This window comes from Chenopodium quinoa, unplaced genomic scaffold, assembly GCF_001683475.1.
Source record: "Chenopodium quinoa cultivar QQ74 unplaced genomic scaffold, ASM168347v1, whole genome shotgun sequence".
NCBI lineage: Eukaryota > Viridiplantae > Streptophyta > Magnoliopsida > Caryophyllales > Amaranthaceae > Chenopodium > Chenopodium quinoa.
The window spans coordinates 331,092-337,377 of NW_018743199.1; the positions used below are offsets into that span (position 1 = coordinate 331,092).

At 36.1% G+C, this 6,286-nt stretch overlaps 1 long non-coding RNA gene across 1 annotated transcript; it reads left to right on the forward strand.

Annotated features, from left to right (window-relative positions):
• Window positions 1–3,182: 3,182 nt before the first annotated feature.
• LOC110733251 lies at window positions 3,183–4,166 on the forward strand. The gene is made up of 2 exons (XR_002513621.1): window positions 3,183–3,257; window positions 3,998–4,166. It is a non-coding gene; the product is annotated as an uncharacterized LOC110733251 (long non-coding RNA).
• The last annotated feature ends 2,120 nt before the right edge of the window (window positions 4,167–6,286 follow it).

Genomic DNA, 6,286 nt, shown 5'->3' on the forward strand with positions numbered 1-6,286 from the left:
TGACACTAGTGATAGTAATAATGATAGTGATAATGATAGTGGTAGTAGTGATAAGAGTAATGAAGAGGAGAATATGTAGTTACTCCTTTTACTATTGTCTTCGAATGTTTAGTTTTTAATGACTACTCGGACTTGTAATATTGCATTACATTTTTGGTCTCATTTTATTATTTTAATGTCTTATGGATCTAATTTATGAATTTACAATGTGCGATTATGGTACTAACAACTTTTTCAAGTGGTCATCATGGGAGGAGGAAATAAAGGAGAAACGTCCAAGAGGAGAAAGTCTAAGGGGAAATCTCCGGTTGTACGTGTTGATGAGGATGAGTAAATGGAGGAAGAGGAGGCACATGATTTGGGGGCCTCTCAAGAAATCGTCAGAAATGTATAAGGGCAACAAGAGCAACAACAGCATCAGGAACAGGAGCTACAGGACCTGCATCCTAATGACTTGCTAGAGTTGGACCCTTCCACACTTTGGTGCGTATGTAATTGTATAATGAAATATCCTTAAATTCGTATTTACTTTGATAAAGTGAATTTGTATTACTTTAACCATGTTTTGTTCACTTTTTGTTGATTATCTACTTACATGAATGTCTATCCTTTATTATAGGTTTGATGATAGGCTTGCTCTCCGACTCGCTAACCGGCTACTATGTTCAGCCTTGGAGGAATTATGGAGAGGTTGATGAAGATTCGAGAGAGCACTTTTGGAACTTATTTAACGTATGATAACTTTAACCTAACATAATACATGTTTTATAAATTATATTGATGGAGTTGAATTTTGTAATAAAGACATTTTCTTGATTTGCAGAAAAAATTCAAGTGGGCACCTGAGTTAAACAACCAAGTGAAGAACACTTTCGAAGAAAATTTTGCAAATCGCCTACGTGACACGTTCTACAACATCACACACAGGCTGAATGGTCGCAAACCAAGATGGCTTAATAAGGATGTCCACGAAGGCATGATGAAAATTGTTGCCACCGATCCAAAATATCATAAGGGGTCGGAATAAAACAAGAAGAACCGAAGAGGCGGATCCATGGAAAATGTTGTTGAACCGACCCACTTTCAAGGTTCAATGTCATCTGTACAACATGCTAAAAAGTTGGTAAGGTTCCTACAATATGTCCAGTAACAATTATGTCATTTGTCTATTAATGAATTTTGGTGGGCTAACATGTTTTCATTGATTTTCTACATGTACATATAAAGGCTGCAAAAAACCAAGGCCAATTACCAAATGCCCATGATCTTTTCTTGAAGACACACTTCAAGGAAGTGCCTGGTAAAGGCCAAGTGGCTGCCAACAACAAAGCAAAAAGGATTGCGGTAAACACTTATTATATGAGTTGATATATGGCATGTTTTTAGCCATATAGGCCGAATTTGGATGATTTTGGATGAGTGAGGGTCGATATTTGACATATGTGCTTTTTTCTCTTAATTTCTATCCTTAGGCACTTAAAATCAATTGATATTGGAATGTTATAAGAAAGAAACCTTACATTTGCTTGAAAACATAGAAAATAGGCATGGTTTTAGCGATATAGCCCAAATTTTGATGATTTTGGATGAGTGAGGGTTGAAAATTGACTTATGTGCTTAATTTTCTTTATTTCTATCCTTAGGCACTTAAAAGCAATTGATATTGGAATGTTAGAAGAAAGAAACCTTACATTTGCTTGAAAACCTAGAAAATAGGCATGGTTTTAGCCATATAGGGCAAATTTGGATGATTTTGGATGAGTTAGGGTCGATATTTGACATATGTACTTTTTTCTCTTAATTTATCTCCTTAGGCACTTAAAAGCAATTGATATTGGAATGTTAGAAGAAAGAAACCTTACATGTGCTTGAAAACATAGAAAATAGGCATGGTTTTAGCGATATAGCCCAAATTTTGATGATTTTGGATGAGTGAGGGTTGAAAATTGACTTATGTGCTTAATTTTCTTAATTTCTATCCTTAGGCACCTAAAAGTATGCGATATAACTCCATATTGTTGGTTGTTTTTTTAACAATATTTTTTTTTATCTTCAATATTTTGTAGGACACCTACCAGAAGAAGCTCGAAGAAACAAGGAGCCAGGGGATTCAGAAGAGTCCCAATGAGTTGTACTGGGAGTCGGTGGGTGGGCGCAATAAGAAGGGGCGTGTGAAGGGACTTGGCCAAAGTGCAGAGCTTTACTATGGAAAACAGGGTCGAGGTTCCCGTTCTTCACAGCAATACACGCCGTCTGTCATTTCTCAAATGTAAGACCAGATGGAACACAGGGTGCAAACTCTCCAAACTCAAATGGAAGCCCGAATGGCTGAAATGGAGAGGAGATACAAGGAGAGTTTCGATGAGATGATGAGTCGTCTCAACAACAACGACTCATGTTCCACCATTCATCCTCAGCATCGAGACCCTAGGAACAACCCGGGTGGTGGTGGAGCAGGCCAGGGTTTCCAAGGGATTGCGTAGCTTAGCTTTAGTCTAGCATAGAATCACTCTAACCTAGCTTTTGTTTGGTATAGATACCAAAATGTGGACTATCTTTTGTACTAGGACATAATTATTATATATATATGTACATAACCCTAATTTCGTCGGTCGGTAATTAATTTTTTTAAAACAACAATTTTAGGACTCCATATTTAGGTTTTTTTTTTGTCGATTTATCATTAAAAAAATCCAGGTTTGAAAATGCAGAAAATTACAAAAATTTGTTTTGGGCTGGAAATACAATTTGCGACGGAATATTTCGTCGTAATTTACATATTTGCGACGGAATTTTCCCTCGCAAAATATGATTTACGACGGAAAATATTCCGTCGTAAATCATATTTTGCGAGGGAATTTTCCGTCGTAAATTGTATTTTGCGAGGGAAAATTCCGTCGTAATCTAGCTTTGCGACGGAACTTTTTCCGTCGAAAGTTTGCGACGGAACTTCATCAAAGGCCAATTCCAAGTCCGACGATATTATTTCCGTCGTAAATTTCGTCGTAAAGTTGGTTTACGACAGAATTTCCATCGTAAAATGGCCATTTTCCTACAAAGGGTTTTCCGACAACCATTTACGACGGAATTCCATCGTAAACCAACTTTACGACGGAATTTACATAGTTTACGACGAAATTTTTCCGTCGCAATTTTGCTGTTTTCTTGTAGTGTAGCTAGATCTCCTCCTCCTTGCTATTATCACTCGAAAACTACCAACAAATTCGAAGACAACAACATGCAACACGGATTTTGAGGTTTTTCATTCGAATTTAATAAATTTTTTTTTCGATTTTGATTTTTTTAATTTCAAACTCTTCTTTCAATTGATTTTGATTTTTTTTAAGCGATTTCTCGGTTTTTTTTTACGATTTTAATTTTTTTTTCTGGGTTTTTGATTTTTTTCGATTTCGATTGTTATTTTTTCGATTTCGATTTTAATTTTTTTTTCTGGGTTTTTGATTTTTTTTCGATTTCGCTTGTTATTTTTTCTGGCTTTCCTTTTGATTTTTTTCAATTTCGATTGTTATTTTTTCGATTTTGATTTTGTTTTTCGATTTTTGGGTTAATTTTCGGTTACAATAATCATTTTGGGTTAATGCATGCGTTTTTGGGTTTGTTTTGGGTTTGTTGATTTTTTTTACTTGATTTAGATCCGTTAAAGATGCAAGATTTGTTCTGGGTTTGTTGTTCTGGGTTTGTTCTGGGTTTGTTTTGGGATTTTCTTTTTTATTTTTCGATTTAAATTCGAATTTTTTTTTATTTTCTGAGTTTTTTTTTCCAGATTTTTGATTTTGGTTTTTAATTTCTGGGTTCAATTTTGGTTTTTAAATGATGTTCTGGGTTTTTTTTTCTTGTCAACTGATTTTATTTTTTATTTTTCGATTTTTTTATTTTATTCGATTTAAATTCGAAATTCTTTAACTTTTCCTGGGTTTAATTTTTTTGGAAGCTTAATTATATTAATCGTTTTTTTTTTTTGCTTTAATTGGTGCAGGTATCTTGAGTTAGATCTTAAAGGGAGAATCAAGAATTCAAGATGCAAGAATATTGAGTTTATTTTTTTTATTTATATTGTAATTTTTTTTATATGTTGTAATTGAACTACTACTGTATTGATGTATATTGTAAAATTGTTTTGATTATATATTGTAAATTTTTGATTATGTTGATTGAAATTCGATCTATATTTTGGTGTTCTAAATAATTTGATTCGATTTTTAATTGTTTGATGTTCTAAAATAAAATAAAAAAAACAAAAAAAAAAATTATAATATTTGGCACTTTTGGCACCGGTTAACCGGTGCCAAAAACAATTCCACATTTTTTTAAACCCATTTTTGGCACCGGTTAACCGGTGCCAATTTCAAGTTTTGGCACTGGTTTGAACCGGTGCCTTTTTAAACCCCTTTTTGGCACCCCTAACATTGGCACCGGTTCAAACCGGTGCCTTAGGTCGGGTTTGAACCGGTGTCAAATTCATTTTTTCACGTAGTGGAAGGTTGTCGTATACCCATCCGGACCTGGAGATTTTTCATCGCCAATATGAAACATAGCATCCTTGATATCCATATCTGAAAAAGGTAACATAAGCTCCTGACAAGCAGAGGAAGAAAGAGTGGGAAGTTGTAAATCTTCCCACTCCAAGACCGGAATTTCAACGGAAGTGGAATGACATTGATCAAGGTTCGAGAAATGATCAGTTAACATCTGCGAGATCCCAGCCGGATCCGATACCCAATTACCCAAAACATCCTTCAAGCTAATAATCTTATTGTGTTGTTTACGAGCCTGCACTGAAGCAAACAAAACCCGAGTCGGCGCCTCTCCCAATGCATCCCATTTCATCTTAGCTCGCTGTTTCCAATAAAGAAATTCAACTTGGGATTTATCTAGAACTTCCTTTCTCGCGGAAATAAATCTCATATGATCTGACTCAGTAGCCAAAGTACCGGATAAAGAGCAAATGGATGTCTCTATCTTCCTCCAGTCAATACCCCACGATTTCTTATGAACAACACACCAAGCCAATAACAAACGACGAATATGATCCAATTGACGACATACCGAAAACATCTTAGACCCCTGGGCATTAACTTGCCAATTGGTACCAATAAGCAAGGAAACTTCCCGAAATAACAAACACCAATTCTCAATTCTATAAGGACGTTTCCTAGCTGAAATAACAGGAGTATCACGTAAAATAATCGCCCCATGATCAGAGAATAAAATAGGTTGATGGATAAGATTAGTCTCAGGAAAAGACTCCAACCATTTCCTAGAAGCATAAGCCTTATCTAGACGCTCGAAAATCGAGGCATCTAATTGGCCATTAGTCCAAGTATAAGGAGGTCCCGAAAAAGGAACATCCATCAATTCCTCATTTAGTTTCCAATCCACAAAGTCCTGACGACCAGGAATGTTAAAGGACCCACCAACTTTGTCCTTTAATTATTCAACTTGGTTATAATCTCCTAGTAAAACAACATTGTCAATTGTCCTAAGAATAGTAGAAATCTCATCCCAAACAGACCTACGAGCTGAAATGTGAGGTGATCCGTATACAAAAACTACATTCTTGATTAGTTGACCAGGAACATGGACTTCACAAAATATTACGTTTGGTGAGACTGAAATAGGAACTACCTTAAGGGGGAAAACCAAAAAACAACTAATCCTCCACTAAGCCCATTAGAATCCATACCACAAAACCCACTAAAAGCTAAAGAGGACAACTTTTGTACAGCAATAGAAACACTAGTTATGGTTTCAACTAAAAACATAATATCAATACCATAAGAGCGGACTAACAAAGCAATATACGGAACCTTAGGGGAGTCCGCTGCTCCAAGACCCCTACAGTTCCAGGCTGCCACATTCATGGAAACCGTGGTGGCTCAGCCCGGGGAGCCACCGAACCCTCAGAAGATAAACCTAAAATGCAACCCAAATGGTGGTGATTGGAAGACCCTCTACGTTTTTTAAAAGGGTTAAGACACTGCAGATAAGGAGATATATTACCCTCATCACCTAAACGAGAGAGTGAAAAATTCTGCTCTGAACCAGATCTTTTACAGGGACCAAATACTTTAACCCCATACCTCATCTTATCACAATTCTTAATCAAATTGAGGTTCACAGACCTTTTGCCCTTATCATTGTCATTATCAAAACACCCCGACTGTAGAGAATTCTCTAGTCTATCAGACTTACTATTCCCCTTACCACTTAACCTTTTCCACTTCCCTTGACTCTTTTCCTTCTGTCACTCCCCATACAGTTTCCC